We start from the raw sequence: 22,093 nt of genomic DNA on the forward strand, positions 1-22,093 counted from the left end.
TAGCCTGTTTTTATAAGGACAGTTTTGTTGTTTTGTTTATTTATATTGGATATTTAAAATGTCTTCCATTTCTAATGATAAATGTTCATTAAAATTTAAGTTTACTGATCTTTGAGAACGTTATTACCGTTACTTGAAAATGGTCTCTATGCAACAATATCATTGCTTATAGCCATAACTTCAGCTAAATTTGTTACCATGACAGACCTGGTAATATATACCAGTGGCTGATCCTTTAGGTTTTGCATCGTTTGTTCAGATCATATTCTAACGGTGCTTCGTCTGTGCATCAAAACACCAATTTAGTCTCAATCTTCCTGACTGTGAGAACGTTGGAAAGAAAAACACGCGAGCAGAGTGGGTAGTGTTGGGGTGAGAGGGGCCAACTATGAAGGCGATGAAGCAGAGCTCAATTTGGACATCAAACACAGGAGGAGAGATGTGAAGGCAGTGGCATGTGGGCCTGCGATGTCAGGAAGGAGCTCTGTCCCGACTCCATTTCCAGCCCTCCCGTGGGAATCCCACGCATGTTGCAACAATGTGGCAACACACTTCATCCCATTACCCCCGAGGCTCTTTACCCTCAATCTGCTCTCGTCTCAAAAACTGACAACTTGACTGTATTGAACTTGTTCAAAGGCTTTCTTGGTTCTTGGAAAGACGGCGAGGATGAGAAATTAATCATTTCTGTGCCTTTGAAACTTTGAGGGATTGAACAAAAGACGCGTGGATGAGTGAGAAAACATTTGGATCTCAAATTGCAGCGAGTTGCTCGCCGTACGAGTGAAATGTATCAACCAAAAGTGACAAGAAACTGAAAAATCCCACCGATCTGTGGAGGGCAAAATTCATCTCCAGCAACAACAAATCAAACTGATCAAATCAATAATTCCCTAATGATGATAAAAACTTACTAGCTTGGCAAATTATTTCACTTATTACAAAACATTTTTCTCACAAGTAAAACAATTTGCCATTTGAACTCACATTTTCATCAATGATGAGGAGTTTTTCGTATACCCTGTTGAAAAGTTACTCATAAGTTAGTTTTTAAGCCTACTAAGATATTTACACAACAAACTAGACCAAAAATACTTCGTCGCAGTTTGTGTCTTTGTAAGTACTAACTATTCAGAATATCACTGCATAGTTAGTGAAAGCATAACTCCGCCCATTTGGTGCAGGTTTGAAAAATTGTGCCAAAAGTGGGCGGAGCCAAGAGATTCTGAGGGGCGTGGCCTAATTTGGGGTCAGGATGAGAGGAGGCACAAACTTACATAAAAATGTCAAAATGTGCACAGGAACATAAAGTTAGCCTCCAAAATAACATATTTAGACAGTTTAGTGGCAAAAAAGTTGATTTTTGGGATTAGTTACTCTTTAAGTTAGACATCTTTCAAGGTACTTGAACTTTTACCCCCCATTTCTTTTGCAAGTGGCAGTTAGAAATGTTCTTATTTTCTCCTGTGTGATGCTGTGCTGACAAAATCATGAAAACCTTCGATTTCAGAGTCAAGTGTATCACAGCATGGACTGGTTGCTGAATAAAACATGAATTTTGTCACTTTAATACCATAAAGAGATGCTATGACCATTAAAGAAAATCAACAGATCAATTAATGACAGCTAAATGTGCTGTACTCAGTCAGTCTTTTGCTGAAATACAACTAATGCAGTCATTAATATTTGAAAATCGTAAACAACACCTCAGTAATGTATTTGGAAAACTGTAAGGAGAGTAGCAATTATGAGTAGCTGCATGAAAAATGAAGATGACTCCAGGATGGCAGATCTATAAGCTTGTTAATGATTGGTAAATCATGGTTTCCGGATCGGTTTGAACATGGAGAGGATCCTTATCTGCCAAGGTCACCGCCGTTCTTCTCTTCCCCTCCCGGGCCGCCAAACGTTTCGGCGAAGGTGCAAACAATACGTCCCTCACTGCTCTGCTGTGTGGAGCCAGCATGGCAAAATGTGACACAAGTCGTATCGTTTATCATCATTTTTCAAGAGGTAATTAACAGTAAATGAGAAGATGGCTGCTGCCCTTCAGGATACTGCAGTCTATGCTGCATTCGTGATCACAACAAATGGAGAAGTAATGGTGCTTTCGCTCAGTCGTACAAACACTGTTGATGGAAAACAGTTCAGGAAACTTAAATCCCAAACTTTCCAGTTGGTATTTGAACGCGCCTGTCCCAAGTTACACTGCAAAAACACAAAATATTACTAATTATTTTGGTCTAGTCTCCATTGGAAATATCTTAATACACTTGAAACAAAATAAAACTAACTTGGAAGAAGCTTTTCAGCACTGCGGTGGTAGATTAGCTAATCTAAGCACCTCCTCTATTGATGATCTGTCAGAGCTGGTGTTTAGGTTGCCTTTTTTATTTATTTTTTTTAACAGAACTGAAACAGCACATCTGCATGTTAAAGTTGTATTAGTCAAGCTAGCATAACTGACCTACTTCCCTTTCCCTCGCTTTGTTTTCTTTTAATTAAAACTTTTTCCTGACCTTGTTTTCTTGTCGTAGTGTTGACAATTGGTAGCAAAGCATCTATTTTTCTTTTATTTATCAAGCATAGATTTGAGATTTAATGCATTATGTTGAGATCTTGATGCTAAAACCAATGCTAATCAGTAGGGTGGGCTCTATAGACTGTATTTTTTTCTGATCATATGTTCATGTTTGAGCTCGTGTGCGTATAATTTAGAGAAAGTCCAGAGTTAATGAATGTATGTAGGGTCATCTCTGGGGTTGTATGTTTACACACCAGCTTTTATGAATGACAGAATCTGTCAGTGATTGATTTTAGAACTGTTTGAATCCCGTGACCATTCTCCTTGTGATAACGGCCGCAGCGATTGAGTGATATCCCTGGCGTCCTGATGAACATATCACCGCAGCGACTGACAGGCTCCGCCGCTGTCACCGTTCACGTGTCGCTCACCTGATTTACCGTGGCGATCACGCCGCTTTGTCCTCATCATTTTTTAAAAGCTCCTGAAGTGTCATTTCCTGTGCTATGCTTGACTTGAATCTGAGGAAATGAAGCCTGAGTGAGGTGAATTATTACCCACGGTGACTTTTAGACTAGTTGAGACCATTACGCTATGCAGCACAGGAAAATAGAGTGCCGACTCTGGTGGCAAACAGACTCCCAGCGCGCGGGCTCACCCCCACCACACCAAATTATAAAAAACAGCGCCCTAATTTGTCAGTTAACCTTAAATGTCAAGGTGAAACGCAAAGGTTGAATGTAAATTAGTGGCGTGAAAAACATGCTCCCATGACCCCAATCTGCACAGTTCATGGTCTTTGTTTAGATTTGCTTTTTAAATGGGTTATCCCTAATTAGAAGTGACCCTTGGGCTGAACTGCTTGGTTAGTTCATTGTGTTAACAGCCCACCATGCAAGGATAGGTGTCTAATCAAATGTCACAGTTCAGTTGCGAAGTTAGTGACCTGCATCGTTGTGGTTTACGACGGGAGGGGACTGCACGAGCTCTGAGATGGGATCCATGTATTCTCACCGCCAGATAATACAGAAAGGCTCTAAAGAAGATTTCATCCCTCTGAGTGTGACTGGAAGAGGAAAAAAGGAGCAAACTGAATGAAACGCAGAGCAAAATGGAAGCTAGTTAATCCTTTTGCTAGTTGAAATAACTTCTACTAAAGCAACAGGTAGTTATGCTGACATTTATTGACACTAACATCAACTAAAACTAGTGGTTAGTTAAACTAGTGAGTACTTAAGCCTGTTGCTAGCTAGGCTAACGGCTACTCAAACTACCTGCTATATAAACTGCTGCTCTAGTTAAACCAAAAACTAAACACTCACACAGCTACTTTAGCCAACACTAGTATGGACTTATTTCCACTTAAGTCAACAGCTACTTAAAGTAATAGCTGTACTACCAGAAACTTGAGATGCTAGGTGCTAAAGCTAACATTTATTCTATCTTATAACCATTTAGAGTCGGAGCTAATCAAGCTAAAATTTACTCAAGCTTTTTTACTAGCTTGTATCTTACCAGGTACAACACAGATTTTGTTTAAAATTACTTCTAGCTATACATCTGATCCATGTAGTCTCACTACCAGGTGGTACATAAAGATGTAAAGATTTCATCCCTCCGAGTGACTAGAAGAGGAAAACAAGGAAGAAACAAAACAAACTATTGAGCAAAATGGTAGTTAGTCCTTTTATTGGTTAAAATAACTACTTCTAAAGCAACAAGTAGATTTACTAACATGTATCACGCTAACCACAGCTAAAAGTAATAGTTAGATAAGCTAACTAAGCTTAAGCCTGTTGTTAGCTTAGCTAACATCCTGACAAACAAGTAGTTAGGCTAGCAGTTACTTAAGCTAACCGCTATATAAACCACCTACTATTCAAATTAAAAAACTAACAGCTAAACATTCATACAGCTATTTTAGCTAGCATATAAATAGGCTAACTTTCTCCTAAGCTAACAGCTGCGTAAACTTATACTACCAGCAACTTGAACACAAAGATGCTAAAGCTAACAGTTATGCTGTCCAATAATCATTTAATGTAGCAGCTAATTGAGCTAAAATTCACCCAACTTTTTACCGTCTTGCATTTGCCAAAAGAAACAGAATCTTGTTTAAAATAAATTCAGTTTTTATTCCTATGCTGTCCATAAAGATTTACAGCTCAGCTCTGATAAAATATAGCATTTATGTTTGCGAAGAAAGGTGCCAGCGTCGGCAGTATTGATTATCCCTAATTAGAAGTGACCCTTGGGCTGAACTGCCCTGTTAGTTCATTGTGTTAACAGCCCACCACGCGAGGATAGATGTCTAATCAAATGTCACAGTTCAGTTGCCAAGTTGGTGACCTGCATCGTTGTGGTTTACGACGGGAGGGGACTGCGCGAGCTCTCAAATGGGATCCATGTATTCTGACCGCCAGATAATACAGAAAGGCTGTAAAGAAGATTTCATCCCTCTGAGTGTGACTGGAAGAGGAAAAAAAAGGAGGGAACAGAATGAAGCGCAGAGCAAAATGGAGCCCAAATCCCCCCGAGAATAATATGGAGATCTGCCTAACATAAGATCCTTGTGGTAATGCAATTTAAGTTGGAAGGAAAAAATGTCAGGGTAATCTCATCAGTCCGTCAGAGAGAGGGATGTCAGACATAGCCTGTGGCGAGCCTCCAGCAGGGCCGCTTCTATCCTTCACAGAGCATCGCTCTGTCTCCTCTCCTCTGCTTTTTCTTTCCATCACAGAGCCGAACCACCACTGCATTGTGATACGGTCCTCACTGTCGATTCATGTAGCCGAGCAGAATGTGCAAATAAACCCAAATCCGGAGAAGCACTGCGCAGCGTTGGAGACAAAAGGCTAAATAAACAAAGGTCTGGCTGGGTGGGGTCTATACTGTGTCAGAAACAGACAGATTCTGCCTAGGGTACCATATGCATGATGTCGGAAGGTCATCCCTAGAAGAATGTAATGAGGGGAAGGTGAAACGACATGCAAGAACTCATCCTGTTGGTCATATGGAGATAGGATCTCTAAATCAGTGGACCCTGTAAGCTCCAGGGTAAAGAGAGGTGCAGAAACCTCCTGGGACAGAGCAGCTTAAAAGAATAAAAGCGCAACAGGAAGTAGGTAATAAACTGTAAATATAAGAGAGAGGCTATTTATTCATCTGTTTGTGTTTGCGTGGGTCTTTGTGTTGTTGATATTCATCAAATATCAACGAATAGTTTCTCAAACTATTAGCTAGCTAGGCTATCAGCTACTCCAAATATTACTGCTACTTGAGCCTGTTGATAGTCAAACTGATGGCCACTTGAGAATCACTTTACAACATGTACTTAGGCTAATATCTATTCAAGCTAACATTAACTCAAACTAAGTCAGGTAATATAGCAGATACTCTAGCATATAGCTAATTAAGACTGTAGCTCTTTAAACTAAGAACAAGAGGAGTTTGGCTACTACCTATTCAAGCTAACAACAACTCAAACTAGGGTTGCCACCTGTCCCATAAAATAACCGGTATGCCCTGTAGTTAAGCTTGTTGCTAGTTAAGATAGCTACTACTCAAGCAAGTTAGTTAGGCCAACATTTATTCAAGCTAACAGCAACTTGTACAAATAGCTAGTTAAGCTAGCAGGTACTTAACCCTATTGCTAGTTTGACTAAAAATCACTCACACAAGTAGTTTGGTTAATAGCTACTCAAGCTAGCCACTATATAAACTAAATGCTTTTCAAGCAAACAGCTAAACACTGGTACATTTATCCTAGCTAACATCTAAATAAACTAACTTCCACCTAAGCTAATGGCTACTCTAGCTAACAGCTATCAGTAACATGCGCTCAAAGATGCTAAAGCTAACAATCAAGCTAAAATTCACTTAAACTTTTTATTTTATATCTGACCAACTAGCCAGATTCTTGTTTTAAATAACTTATAAACACTCTCATACTAGCAAGTAGTAATTATGAAAGTCACTGGGGTTTTTTTTAGTATTCAATTCTTGTCATATTGAACAATCAACACAACCAGAATCCTGGGGATAAGAACCGTGAAACGCCGGAGATGAAAGGCCGCATAAACAAAAATCTGTGTGAAAGCACGCTTTCCCAGGTCAGAAACTGTCAGATTCTGCCTGGAGTGCCATCTGCATAATGTTGTAAGGTCATCCCTGAAAGATTATAACGAAGAGAAGGTGACACGACAAGGCAGAAATCTTCCCGTCGGTCATGTGGAGATGGGATCTGTAACTCTCTGGAGTCTGCACGCTGCAGGCTAAAACACCATGAGTGTACTCAAAGTTGATTAAAAGTTTATTATTTCCACAAACTGAACATGAAGAAATGTTATTGAGTATCCAAATTTCATACCGTTTTCTTTTAACGCTGATTAAGTAGAGTGATTCTGGAATTATTGACGAAAGGTTTGCAATCCATAAGTGCCATCAGGAATTTCAAATGGAGCGCCTGAGGACGTTGGAGGGGTGTGGAAAGTGGCAGTGCGCCATATCAGAGTGGGAGATGAGGCCAGATTGTGGTGTATTGATTCTAGATAAACATCTCCTCTCAAACACAAGCTGCCGGTCTGTTTCTGACCATCGGAGAAGACCTGATGGGTCTGGATGTGCATGTTTCCCCGTTTTGATCCGATCTGTTATTTCAGTGTCTGGCACCAGCAGTTTACATCGCTCCGTTTTGTACACAGTCTCAAATTAACTGAACACAGAGACTCTGCGGCTGAACAAGTCAGTCTGCCATTCTGCAATGCATTCAACAATTAGGGAGTGTGTCGAATAAAGCTAAGAAAAGAGACATTTCAAATATGAAAGCTCTGCTCACTTAGAAAGTACTCCGTACTCATTAAATTTAATATTTTAAACTCAAGAAATTTACATTTTTAGATGGTTCGTACCAAAACAGTCCATGATTTGAATCCCATCCATTGGTTTTCTTGAGTTTTCCAACCTTTAATACTCGAATACCTGAGACTCCCTCTCAAAACGCTTACAACTGCCGATGTTAACAGTTCAAATCATCAGATATTGCTAATATGTGCCGTGGAAGCCACCTTAGCACAGCCACAGAAGCTAACAGCTGCTGTTAGCTCCTGTTTGGCTTGGTTTGTTTGACAGTTGCAGTGAGAAAGAGAACCACAGCAGCTATAAACGTAACAAATGTTGCAGTTTTGATCCCCAATCGAACAGAGTAAGGGATCCGCTGCACATCTTTTTCATCGCTTTGAAGGAATTTTGACTGTAAATGTTTTATCTCGGCATCGTTGGAGGTCGTTTTGAGTGTAAACAACCTGTTTAATAAAAATATCTCAATCAGATTCAAGTCTTGGCCTTCATTTGGACACAGCATCAAGCCTTGGGCTGTATTTTAAAAAACGCTGAGTTAGTTTATGGAGCAGGATGTGGACCTTCCCAAACGTTCCACTTTCCTGTCATCTTTCACAGCCGTTGGAGATCATTAAATGTTTTTTGGCAAGTGTAAGTCAGACCTTCGTGTCTTTTCTGGTCAGCTGGCTTTCTCCTTGGAAATCTGTGCTGGTTGCAGTTTTTTCTCATTCTCCTTCATGTTTGTAATAAATATCTTTTCACACCTCTGTAAATCGGTAAAATACAAGTTTTACAGGTTAAATTGAAGCAGGAAGTAATAAAATGACAATGCAACACAAACTGGCAAACAACAAATGGATTTAACATTTTCACACAGTGCTTAACACCAGTTAAATTTTAATGCAAAAAGATGAAAACACAAGTAATTTTAAAAAGCAAAGATACAAAACTAATTGTAGCCCTGAGCAAAACATTAATCCGAATGGCATTAAACACAAAACCTGTCAGTGATATTGTGGTTTACTGCAAAAAAGATAAAATAATCTCTTTTTAATAATGTAAATAAATCATTGTGGTGATTTGTGAGAACAGACTCAGACAAAACAAAAGAAATGCAGAATATCAGGAACACACAAAGACCTCGGATAAGTTTTTACAGCCACTGATGTGTCTTTACTTCACCATAGAAGTAAATAAATAAATAAAAAAGGTTGCTGACTGACAAAATGAAAAGACTTTGTAAGGATGTCACGGAGATCACTGCACCATTGTGAGCTGCTATAAATTAAAAGACGCATAAGAGAGGGAAACGTGGGCCTGCAAGAGGATTACAGAAGCCTCTTTGTCGCCTAGCTGCCTGGGGTACACGCATTTTAACTTGTTTGTTATGATCATTTTTTGCTTTATGCTCAATGTACTGATGTGTTTTTTGCTGAATAGGAAACTGCATGGAAACATGAAGATTTGCCTGAACTGAGCTGAATGAGGGCTCCATTAGCGGCTAATGCATGGGAGAAGCTTCTGGATGTAAATAAGACAAAGCCTTTGCTTTGAGCTACAGATCGTTTTTAAACGAGGTGGATTCTGTTCACCGTTATCACCAATGTTTCAACACAAACTGTGAAAAGTAGGAACTCCACTCACTACAGTAATCATTTGTCAAAATGGCTGAAACAAGCTGCTCGAAACTGGCTAGCATGTCAATGCTAGCTTGTGTGTGAAAGCAGCTAGAAGTAAAAACATTTTTTCACTGTTTTTCTCTGTAAAACGGCTAAATCTAACAAAATGTTGTTGGCATCAAAATATTTCTACTGTTAGGAAATGCTGCCATCTGAAGCAGTTAGCTTGTCTGCATTAGCTTGTACTTAAAAAGCAACAATAAGCGGATGTGTTGTTTTTTTGTTTAAAATAACTTTTCTAAATTATTCTCACTTTTTAATATTGAGTTTTTTGTTCTTATCTGTCTGTTATGTTTTTCAGCGCTTCAACTGATTTTTGAAATTCATATATAAAAGCATTCAGCTTGTTCTGGAAACTTTTGTTATATCTTTTAGTAATTTCGGCTTTTATAATTTTAGAAATATTTAAACTTTTATGCAAATTTCAGCTTATTTGAAATCCACAAAATCCAGACAGTTTTGTGGTCTTTGCCAGCTCACCACTGCTGCTTACTTCAGTCTAGAAACTCTGTTCAACTTCCAAACAAGTCACAAGATGTTAGGCTATCTTCAAATAAATCCGCCTTTTGATATCACTTACGGTTTTTCTAAAACCGCGATTTAAGTTTTTTTTTCCGTGTTCTGGTTTTATAATGTAATCCAATGACGGAATTCTTTAACTGCCAGAGTGCGCCACTCTAGTAACTGACGCTCGACTGATTTTTCACAAACACAAACCGCTGTTCATACAGATTTCGCCTTAGAGAAATAATTGATGCATCAAAACGTAGCTATAGGGGTCTGCTTTCAGAGAACATACGAATCATTGCTGTAGGTTTTACGGTTTTCTTTAAAACACTTTCTAAGCACCAACATGTCACCCCCTTCATCCATTGAGCTCCATATAAAAACACAATATGTTCCACTGACAGATTATTTAAATTATTACAACACATTTTCCCATTTTATAAGTGAAAGAATCTCCCAACTGTTATGTTTTATCAATATTAAGAAATAAAACAAGCTCAAGCATCTTGATGAAAGTTACTTGTTAGTTTTATTTCAATTGTACTGTAAGATGTTTGGACTGGAAACGAGATAAAAATAGTTGGTAAGATTTTGTGTTTTTGCAGTGCGTTATATCTGACTGTAAACAAGGATAATTGAAGATTTGCTTTTAGACTTGTTACTTATCATTTTTGTTCTGAATTTGACCTTTAGGCAAATGATGGAACCATAAAACCGTTCCAATTTACAGGCATTCCTCTTTAAATTCTTAAATTGTTTTTGCTTTTGGATCCTAATTTTCAGTTTTAAGGGTTAAAAAGTTTCTTTTTATCTTCTTTGGGATTTATTTTAATCATAGCAGTGTTGGAATAATATTTCACTGCTGATGTTTTACAGCATTGGTTTGCTAATGTGTTTCTGTTTCACTTTAGCTCCTACAAAATGGATTGCCTATATCAGGATAGCACTATATAACCCACAAAGCATTACCCAGTGGGGACAGTAAAGCATGTTTGATTTGATTTAACTTCAACAGCAGCTTGTGGAGCAACAAGCACTAGCAGGCTCACTCACAACATAACCAGAGTGCTGTGGTTAAGAAACGGAGAAGACGCGGTGGTTTTGTTGTTCCTGGCCCTCTTTCTCTTTTCCTCATTTATCCAAAGTCGTAAAGCAGCAGCACCAGCAGTCTGCTGCCATCAATCTCAATCGGCCTGCACTTCCTGCACCGCTCTGATTGGACGTAATGATCTCCGGCTGTCACTTCACACACTGATATGTTTCTCCCCGTGACCCATCTGCTTCCCTATTCTGCCACAAGCCGCCGGGGTGTTTACCACGGACACTCGCAAGCAGGGTCCTCCCACGCGCCATTCACTCCACGCTACCTAACAATCCCCCACTATCATCATGTGCTTTCCCTCGCATCTTTTGTCTGCTCGCTCCCACTTTTGTGGAGCATCATTATCACTTACATATGCAACATAAAAGGAGTGTTTTTCTGCAGATATGTATGTGAAAACTGTTCATTTTGAATAACAAACCTTAAGGGAAGGAGCCAATTACGAGGCTCATGCAGAATGTTGAGCACGTGCAATTAGAACATTTTACAATCCTAAAAACTTTAATCACAAAACAGAAAAACGTACTTCCTGACACCATATAGCTCTTTAATTAGACCCATTTTCTTCAGGCACAGTAGCCGCATCCTCAAATTACGCAATGAAAACCCCTTAGCTGTCGGGTTGTCTGCCCAGCAAAGCAAACCCTGCAATAAGTCTGGCTAAAAGGTTTTCACTGAGGATCAGATAGCAGCCATGTTCCTGAGATTAGGAGTGGAGGAAACGACTTGGTTAAGAGGCCAAATCTGTGTAAACGAAACCCCAAAGAACACACATTAAGACGGCGAGGAATTAGAGGAACAACAGCGCCAGGATCACGATAAGGATGCCGCTCAGTTGGGCGATGCAGTCTGAGTTTCCACTTGACATGGACGACTCGTATCAATAACAAGAAGAAGCCATCAGTGCTGACATCTGAGGCAGAGGTAGTAACAGGAAAAGATGCTTTTGGGCGTGAACTTATGAAGTCTCTTCAATTTCCTGTCTTCAGTAGAAAGTGCTGAATTAGGAAAAGAAGCTGTAGGACTTTAGAGTGTAAAGTTTGTGTTCTTGAAAGCAGGTTTAATGTAACACGAGCTGCGTTTCGATTGCACAAGTTGGAATTAAAGTAAATTTGCTTAATGGAAATGCATAATTTAGAAAAATCTCAAGTTTTTTGATTAAAGTTTTTTTGTGAAACATATTTTTTTTTACATCAGACTAGTCATGTAATCAACAACCGGATGTTACTACTGGCAGAAACTACAAAGAAAACGACAGGAAGTGGTAGGAGGATAATGGTGCAACGTGTTGTTTTAATGACTTAAATGGAAACAGCCAATTGCGAAATTGTGTATTTTTTCAATATTAGTGGAATATCAATTAAGTTTTTCACACATTTGTAACGGAAACGCAACTATACCTACAGAGCTGGGAAAAGTATTTGCTTTGGCTTTTTCTTGTTTTTATAAAGAGAAGAATCATCCAAACCAACCTTCCTTTAAACCATGAATAAACTGTGATTATGCAGATTTTTTTGGACCTAGTCAGTGTTTCAGCAGTTTTGCAGTTTTCTGGAAGTTTGTTCCAGATTAGAGGAGCATAAAAATTGAATGCTTCTCCATGTGAACTACAAGGAATTGGTGGCTATTTAGTCCTAGAAAATGTACTTCAAGTGATAAAAGCCTGACTTTGTAATTGTCTTTATGTGTTTCTGAAGGTTCAGAGTCGAGCTAAATTAAATTTTTAAATTAAAATTTCTCAAAGGTGATGTTAAAAATTTGTTGGTTATCATAAATAATTGATAGCAGACATTTGATTAGCTAAAACAATTAAGTCTGGCAAACAACCGTAAGCAGATGGAAATTTTGGAAAGGGGGTAAATACTTTTCTGAGCATTTTCATGAGTGTTAGGATGAATACAGGAATTGCAGAGTGGCAGATATATTAGTTTCCATAGAAATCTAGGTTGTCTAGATGGAACAGCTGTTCTTTCCAAAGGTTGGCTGCAAAATGTTTCAGTTTCTTTCATAATAGCAGATTATAATTGGGTAATTTTCTGGCTGTGATTCAAAAATATTCCTTTTCCAATTAAATGTGCCAACATTTCTTCCTTTGAAATCACTCTTGTGGCAAGTCATAACTAGTTAAAACACCTCTGCAGATCTTTGAAATTTCAGCAAACATGATTCACTTTTATGATTAGGAACGATGATGATGATGATGATGATGATGTTTTTTTACTTCTTGCCTAAAAATAGTAGTAATGGTGCATAATTCTTGTAATTTTAGTTCTGTTTGTATTTACTTGTCTGTGCTACAATTAGGGTGGTGATGAGCCAGAAATTTTTAATTGAAGGAGGGAATTTAATAGGATCTATTATGCAAAATTCACACTTGGCATATTTTTTGTACTCAACTGCTTAGCTGAGCAGTTTACATTTCACAGGCACTCCACTGTTACCTAGCAACCCCAGCCAGAGTTCTGCCCGTTACCTAGTAACCCAAGCAGAGTTCTGCCCGTTACCTAGCAACCCAAGCAGAGCTCCAGCACCATTGGTCATCTGGTTTTGCTACTGTATGCGTTGCATAATGGCTGTTGGAAATTTGGAAATTGCATTTCTTATTTAATGGAAACACTGCAATTGTGAAATAGTTTTTTGTTTTTTGACATTAGCGGAATATTGTAAGTTTTATGTGCATTTGTAATTAAACTTGGCTTCTGAGACGGTACAAATTTAGAGCAAGCAATAATGTAGTAAGAGAACAGGGGGTGGAAAGTTTTAATCACCACATAACAAAGAATTTTGGATTATTTGCAATTTTATAATACAACTAGCTCTTTTCAAATTAGCATAATGAAAAACAGATGGTGCAGGGCATTCTGGGTAAATATGACCAACACAAACACACACTTAGCGCTAGCGGGAGAAATGGTGTTTGTTCTTTTACAAAAGAGAAATCCTACAACTGCTAAAATCTGATGCCACTCTATTTTTTACATTTTGTGAAGAAGGAAGTTGCGCTTGGTGTCTTCAGAGGTTTTTGCAGCGTTTCCTTCAGTGTTTCTTGGTGCAACGCCCCCACAGGTGAGGAGGTGATCTGGTTTTTTCAAACGGTTTGGTTTATTTGATGCATTACGATGGGAAAGAGAACCAGAGCAGCTGAAAATGTAACAAATGTTGCAGTTGTGATCCTCAATCGAATTGAAACTAATATGCAAGATTAACATTCATTGTCCTGTCACAGGTTTACAGAGGCCAGTCCAACAAAGAGAAACTATCAAGTAAGAGTGGACAATACTGTATTGTTGATGTCAGCGTGGAATGGACATACTGGAGTGAAATAATAGAAAAACAATAGAAACTAGGATATCATGAATACCAGCTCTGAACAAACAATACATTGAACTTTGGAGCAGATGGCCGCGAACAGCAGGACGCCACTTCTGTCAGCTAAGAACAAGAAACTGAGGATACGATTCACACAGCTTCAGCAAAATTGGACAATAACAGATTGAAAAACTGTTGTACAGTTTGACAAGTTTCAATTTCAGCTGCAACATCAGGACAGTTTGGTCAGAATTTAATATAAACAATATGAAGACATTGATTCAGCTTACTTATTGCAAGACAGTTTCCATTGTTTTACGTAAGAAAATCAGTGAAACTAGTATTTTTCATTAATATTAAGGAATTATAGATTTAAAACAAGCTCATGTTTCTTACTATTTTTGAAGTGTACAAAGATATTTGCACTAAAAAGAACAAAAATACTTGGTAAGATTTTGTGTTTTTGCAGTGAAGTTAGATGGTAATGATAGCTGGTGAACTTTGAACAAGAATTAGTTCATTTTAATCTGTTTGAACTGAAATTAGAACAAGTCCATGTTAAAGATCAATTAGCCTCTTGCTAAGAAACATTTAAGAAAATATTACTTTGTATGCATATGGTACACTTAAGCCTGCATCTCTGCAACTAAAAATAAAACTGTTATATTTACTGAACCTTCAAGGGGCAGTGTCGTGGTTTCCAGGCACTTTGTGCAAATTTATGAACAATCAAGAAACTACATTTCCTGACTCTGATATCAAACGTCTTGAAATTGGGCCTCTGTTTCTTTATAGACTCAAACAGGCGTTTGCTAATTGCTGCTGGCTAGTTTGAAGGAGCTGAATAAGGGGAGGGCTGGTTTTTGAGGCAGAAGCTTGGAAACTGCAGCTCAGAGGAGGAACTTTGTCCTAGGAGGCGGAGCTAAGTCCACCCAGGTGTTTTGGACAGCTGAACGGTTGCCATGGAGACTCAATTATTTCTCAAACATGCATAAACAAATCTAGGCAACTCTCCAGATATGTTTTTGATAAGGAAATAACAGTACAACGTGATGTAAAGTGAAGAAAAGTATATTTTACATGATATGGCAGCTTTGAAATGATTTTTTTCTGGGCCTTTTTGTACATTAAAGGCTGAGTACTCATGCTTTGTGTGCGTCTGACAATCAAAGCTTGGAGAAGTTTGAGCTCAGCAGGTGGGAGGGGTTTGAAGGAAGCGTGCTTCACTTTGTATACACACGCGCTGAAATTATACAACCATATGGACTTCACTGAACTAAAGGGAAGGAGAAAAACAAGAAAGGGAGCAAAGCAAGCAAGCCAGAGGCGCGTATCTGAAGAACGTCCCCTGCGTGGTTTTATTAGTGCGAACAAACACCAGCATGGGTCTGTTTGTGTGAGTAAGAAATGTTGTTCAGGGTACGGAGGAAAAGTCCCAGGACGGCCTTCCCTGGCGACGGCGGACAAAGGTTGACGAAGAGCGAACATGTTACGTTCAATACAGGACGGGGCCTGACACGACCGTTTCATTATTCATCAGATCTCAGCCGAGAAATAAAACAGCAGTCGCTGTCAGGAGCGTTTAATCCGCGTATGGCGTGAGTGAAGATGTCAACAATCTGTCAGCTCCGCTTGACGCCCGGCTCGTCACGCGCCGTGCCAAACACCTGCGCAGCGGCGGCGGCGAACAGAGGAGGTGTTGAGTTTCTATTTTAGACGCCGTGCTTTTTACTGTCACTGCCTCAGGTGGGTTTTACCGTTACCCTTCACAATCACCCCATTTCCTCCAAATGAAATTCAGGGATCAGGTTCGCTGACTTTTTCCGCTCACAAGTGAAATATGAACTCCCTCCTAAAGAGCGCTCTGTCCGCAGAGAGAAGCAATGAGCCGCGGTGGATAATTTGCCTCCTGGTCCCTTTGCAATCAGCTGACAGGAAGGGATCGCCGGCCTGCAGATCGCTGACATCACACACACACAAAATATAGGGTGACCTGACGAGGGCGGTAAAAATTTTATTGGGGAGAATTTTAAAAGAAGCAGAATATATATATTGTTTTACATGTTTGTTGAAATTGCCATGACATGATGAAGCATCTAGCTTTTCTGTTTTTAACCAATCAGAGCAAGGAGGCGGGTCTTAGCGCTGTCAAGCATCCTTTCTCTCTTTCTCTGTGACACCTAACATAACCTGTCCTGAATGCAAAGGCTAGTTAGCATAGCCACTAATGACAGCGGATTAAAGGTTTTCCTGTAAATTTAAGCTGTTTTTCTGCCTGTAGCACATTTAGCGCATTTACAAGGTTGATTGACAGCGCTAAGACCCGCCTCCTGGCTCTGATTAGTTGACTTTGGTGCATTTCTTCAGATGGCCTCATAACATGTAGACATGTTTTTTATAAGAATTACATACCGCAGCTTTAATATATTAATTTGTTAATTTTATAAATGTATCTCTTCATTATTGGGTTTTATTTATGTTTATTGAAGAATATTTTATGAATATTGTGTTGAAGTTTTCTAATATCCCAACATGTTTCCCATCACGTTTTTCTATTAGAGAGTTGAATTCAAGTTTCCCTTCTCTTCCTCTGCTGGTTTTTCCTCTGGCTGCTGATGTACAGTTGCCTGTATATTTACTTAGCTGCATCCTAATAAATGTCCATCATGTTTGCTCGGTGTAGTGCTGCGGCTGTCTCTGGTGTCTGCTTTGATAGCCTCGCTCCCTCAAGAGGCCGTGTGTTTTCCAGGCTGCAGTTGTTAAAAACAAATTCAGTTCAACTCAGAAATACTTTATTTATCCCAAAGGGAAATTAAATGTTTCCCTGAAAAGCACCAGACCCGGGTGCCACAGCTTTCTCCGCAGCTCAGCTCTCCAAACAGATTCACACCTTTCCAGGTGTGAATAATGTCCTGTTTTAGGTTTTTAAGAGATTTTATACATTTTGTTCGATGAAGTTATGGTTTCTGTTTGTATCGGGTTTATGATCCATCCCATTATAATCGATGTTCTGCAGCCAACAAGGTTCTGAAAATTAGCTTAAATGTTTATTACTATAAAATGTGAACAAAATTCCCAAACTGTGGAACAGTTTATTCCTTGGCTTACTTCCGTTTTAGCGTTTTATTTTTTTTTCTTTTGTCATTTCCATATTTTGAATGTTAATGGATTTTTATCTGGGCAGAATTTTGTCAGTTATTTTAAAGTGCTTAGTAACTACAGTATTAGTAGTAAATGTTTGCATGTTTTAGCAGTAACAATGCAGATCAGAGCAGAACTTACTAAAAGAAGGTGCACATGTTAAATAATTGAATAATTTGCAAAAATATTCATATTTATTTAATTTGGAAACAAAGAACTAAAATGAGAACATTGCAGATTAAAAAAATCTACAAAATTAAGTAAAGGTAATTTTTTCATTAACTTTGAAAATTCATTAAATTTTTTGTGGCTTTGATTCGAAATATTAAGTTTCTTTTTTTTCTTCTTTTTTTCAGATTGTAATTAGCAGATTACATAGCCTAAGATTTCTCTTTTTGTTTGGTTTTTTTATATCACAGATTGTAAATTTAGACAAATGATACCTAAAGTGAATTTTGATATCTGAAAGAAATAAAAAATAAATCAGTCTATATATAATTTATCAGCAGTCTGATTTCTAAAGGTGAAACTTCTGATAAATTGTCATTAATGTAACATTTCTTTTTTTAAGCTCTACTTCCAAAAGTGCTAACCAGTAGATTTCAAGAAATAAATAAATATTTCACAATTTTAATCTTTGTACTTATCAATCAATTAAGAAACTCTGAACACAACAGGAAATAAATCATTAAATTCACACAGACTTTAAGAAAGGGAAGGAAAAAGAAAAGCCGACTCAAACAATAAATAGTTGAACTTTCTGTAGACGACAACAGCATGTTTGCACAGTAAAAAAAACATAACTGCCAAAGTGTTTCAAGAGGATGGAAGTGATTTTCAATCTTTTTTTTATAGCTGAGAATGAGTGGTTTTACCCTTTAACCTCAAGTGTCCATGCTTAGTTTCTATGCCAACCACAGACTAATCTCTCTGCTCTGACAGGCTACCATCTGTTTGTGCTTCTGTGTTCTCCATTTGTTGCTGCACAACTATAACATGCTGCTTTAATGTATTTCACACCATTATGCCCAATGAACAAAACAACGAGCTGTTGTATGAATTGCTGCAGGAGATCCAAAAGTGTAATTTTAGAGGGGAAAACATCTCTGGGTTTTATGCAAGTCAGTAAAATAATTTTATATCTAACTGGGGATTTGCTTATCTAACCTGCATTGGCATATGGATAACCATTTGATTGAAAACTCATGTTAGTACATCTTATTGGTTTCACCGCAGCCTGAGTGAGCGAGCTGTGAATTCAGCGAGCCGGATCTGTAATCTATACAGCAGCAAATTATTGTTAGGGATGAAAAACCCTCCAGATGATGCATTAGAGCCTCTGCCACAAGTTTAAAACCTTTAACTTTGGATTTCAAACAAATTCCTTTCACTTGAGGTTGGACATTGTTTTTGTTTTCACCTCATATCCTGAAGTCTTTTTAAGAAAAAAAAATAGTTCTTTTCCATCACAGTTGCTGTCAGTTTCCTGCTGGTCTTTTTGTGCTTTTAGCTTAAAATTATGAAGTAGTTAGGATCCCTGCTGTTGTACCTTCCCATCTAAAGCCAGGGGCCGGCAACACCGCAGCAGTAACATTTTGCAGCCATTACAGGAGCAGTAATGTAGTGGCAACAGTCGCAGTCATAGCAAAGGTCTAGCAATGTGACAGTAGTACAGTAGCAGTCGTTTAAGAGTGACAGTGTTTCAATAGTTGTAATAAATTACCAGCAGAAGTTAGAAGTAGAAGTAACAGTTTACAAAAAACAGAGTAGCAAAAACAGTAAGTGTTGCAAATACAGTACAAGTATAGGGATATTACTAGTTTACTATCAGTTATACATCAATAACTGTAGCAGTAACAGTGAAGCAAAAACTGTAACAATGTAGGAAAACTGTAGCATTGTAGCCAAAACAGTAGCCATGTTGCAAAACTAGTAACAGTGTAGTAAAAAGTGCAACAATTTATCAAAACACCTAATAACAGTGTTGCATAAAACTGTAACTCTGTAATAAAATGGCAACAGTGTATGAAAAACTGACATTGTTGCAAAAAGCAGCAATATTTTACCAAATACTATTAGTTTAGTAGTATCGGAAACAGTTACTGTGAAGGAAACTGTAACTGTGAAGGAAACCAGCCACAATATAGCAACAATAACAATGTAGCAAAAACAGTAACAGTGTTGCAGAAACTGTAATGATGTTGCAAATACCATAACAGAGTACCAAACATGGTAACAGTGTTTGCCTCTACTTTTGCCTCTTTTTTGACTAAAGAGGCAAAAGTAAGATTGCATCAGTAATGTTAACCATGTAGCAGTAGAAGTGGATCAGTAATCGTAGCTTTGCATCAGTAATGCTGTAACATTATGTAACAGTGCAGCAGCAACATTTTGGAGCCATTACAGGAGCAGTAATGGTAACAGAGAAGCAGTTGCACTGTAATAAATAATTGTACCTATAAATGACAGTAGCGCTGTGGCTGTAAGAGTGTACTAAAAATAAACAGCATAATTAAATAAATGAACCACAAACATTATTTCCTCTGCCACAGCATGTACTGACAGAGTTATTGTAACTTGCATACAAAATGTATATAAGGACATGCAAACAATCTATCCAGGATGTAGCCTGCAGGCTGGTCGAGTACCTGGGTTAAGCTGTTAGACGTTACTGGGTTAAGCTTTGCGATGGATGCAGCTTTTTGATGATGCCTACATAAAGATGTTTCCAGTTAAATCAAAAGAAATCCCAATTGTTACCACTCAGTCTGAAGTAGCTCTGTGAGCCCAACCATAGTGGAAAACACCAAGCCTCTTATCTGAAGCAGCCTCAGGGCTCCAGTGAATGTGGCTGAATGGATGGATTGATGGATGGATTGATGGATGGACTGATGGATGGATGGATGAGGCACATTTCTGCTTGATCCCCACAGGCTCAAAGTAGATGGAGGCTTTGAATCTTTTTGACACTATTGTGTGGTATTAACAGTGGTGGACAGTATATTTACTTGAGTACTGAACTGAAAGATGACCTATTATATTTCCTTGAACATGTTAGGAAAGGTCTATACGCTGTACAAAACAGATTCATTACATTTTTTTCACAAAATCATTCCTAGATAATGAGATTTTAGTATGAATGAGCTTTTTAAGGCGTTTTGTCACTCGTCTTTTCCAGCAGCCATTGTAAAGCGCATACAGGGATAAAACCAGTTGACCAAACATGCTAGAACTCAGCTTGGGTTGCTAGGTAACAGGCGGAACTCTGTTGCTGGGGTTGCTAGGTAACAGGCGGAACTCTGTTGCTGGGGTTGCTAGGTAACGGTGCGGTCGCCGTCAAAAGTGACTTAACAGTTGGGAGGTTTTTGAAACAACTCATTTCTCAGACACCAAAAAACATTAGTTTACTGTAAAAAACAATAATAAACAACAACAGGTGGTTGGGGTTTTATTTAGGCAATTGTTTTTAGAAGAAGCTGAGATGGAAATGAATGTATAGAAATGTTCAAAAGTGGATATTTTGTTAGAATAGGTCCCCTTTAAATGGTTTGGAAAGGACCTGATTACACCGGTGGTTCGTGTTTCAGCAACAGCTGGTTGTTTAAGATCATTTCTGATGTTTTTACATCTCTAGTTTTGTGACAGAGTGAAATCTTTGGTGTTTTTTCAACGCTTTAGGTTTTATGTAAAACATTTTATATCCTAGTTAGACCAGACCAGTTAAACATTACATACAACTCAAAGAAGGGGCAGGTTTTTCAAAAGTAAGTACTTGAGTAAACTGTTAACTGAGCAACTTTTACTCGTAGTTGAGTAATATTTAATGAGTATCAATACTTTTGCACAATTAGAGCCGAGTACTGTTTCCACTACTGGTTTTTAATGTTTTGTACATGAATTCCTTGTTGGTTTATTCAGATTTATTTACGTTTTCATGACCTCTCCAAATCTACGTGTCTTTGCTCTTGACATTATGGTGTTTAGACAGATGTCTACAGTAGTTGAGCATGTCAGTTGTGACCGGGTTTGCGATTGTCAAAGTGCCGCCAAACAACTTCGACAGCTTCTTAAAGACTCTTTCTTTCATAATGAGCTATTTGTTAAGCCTAAAGCTTTTTAATTGTAGCAAATTAGCATAGTGAAAGTATATAATTGTCAGAGTTAGACTCCAATTACCTGTCAAACATGTTGTTGTGAGGCACAGATGGCTTGATATGCTATTACAGTTATGCTTTGTTTGAAGTGTTGCATTGTATTGTGTCTTGTAAACCCAGAGAACTGAAGCTGAACCACAGCTGAGCAGCATTTAACCGGTCTCTTGAATTGGGTAATGGGTTCCCAGATTGCAAAGAAAATTGGGTTCACTGTCAAAAGATGGTAAGCTTACAGCTAGATCTACAAGTCGAGATAAGATGGATATTTATTCATGAAAACAAGAGGGAGCTTTGTGCTTTATAGCCTTTCTTGGATGGTTGGAAGGTTAAATAAGTGAGAAACCAAGAGAGGAATGGCGATGATTGCAGTTTTACTTGTACTTTAGCAATTTCTTTAATAAGAGGAACAGTAGAGTATATATTACTGTAGAGTTTAAGTTCAAGGATCCCCATATTACACCTTACAGTGTCGTCTCTGACTTGATAGTCGAGATAATAGTTACTAAAATAAACCATTTTTACACTTTTACTCAGTTACTCTGACAGGGTGCTATCACCAGAAACAGTTTCATATGTGTGAATTTAAATGTCCCTAAATGCATTTTTTTGGGTGCCAATGACTATTTATGAAAAAGTATCTCCCAGACTGTTGTGTGTGCTTCATCATGCCGGTACATCTGCATGAAATAAAGCCTTGAGCCTTTTGACAAGCCTCCAAACACTGAAGGTTGAGGGACATGTTTTGATGACTTTGCAACACTTTTATTCTTTATGAAGCCAAGAAAGTTTAAAGAAAATTTTAACTTTTAAACATGGGAATAGTGTTTCGATCTAGAGT

The sequence above is a fragment of the Poecilia formosa genome, unplaced genomic scaffold (assembly GCF_000485575.1).
Source record: "Poecilia formosa unplaced genomic scaffold, Poecilia_formosa-5.1.2 Scaffold171, whole genome shotgun sequence".
NCBI classification, from domain to species: Eukaryota; Metazoa; Chordata; class Actinopteri; order Cyprinodontiformes; family Poeciliidae; genus Poecilia; species Poecilia formosa.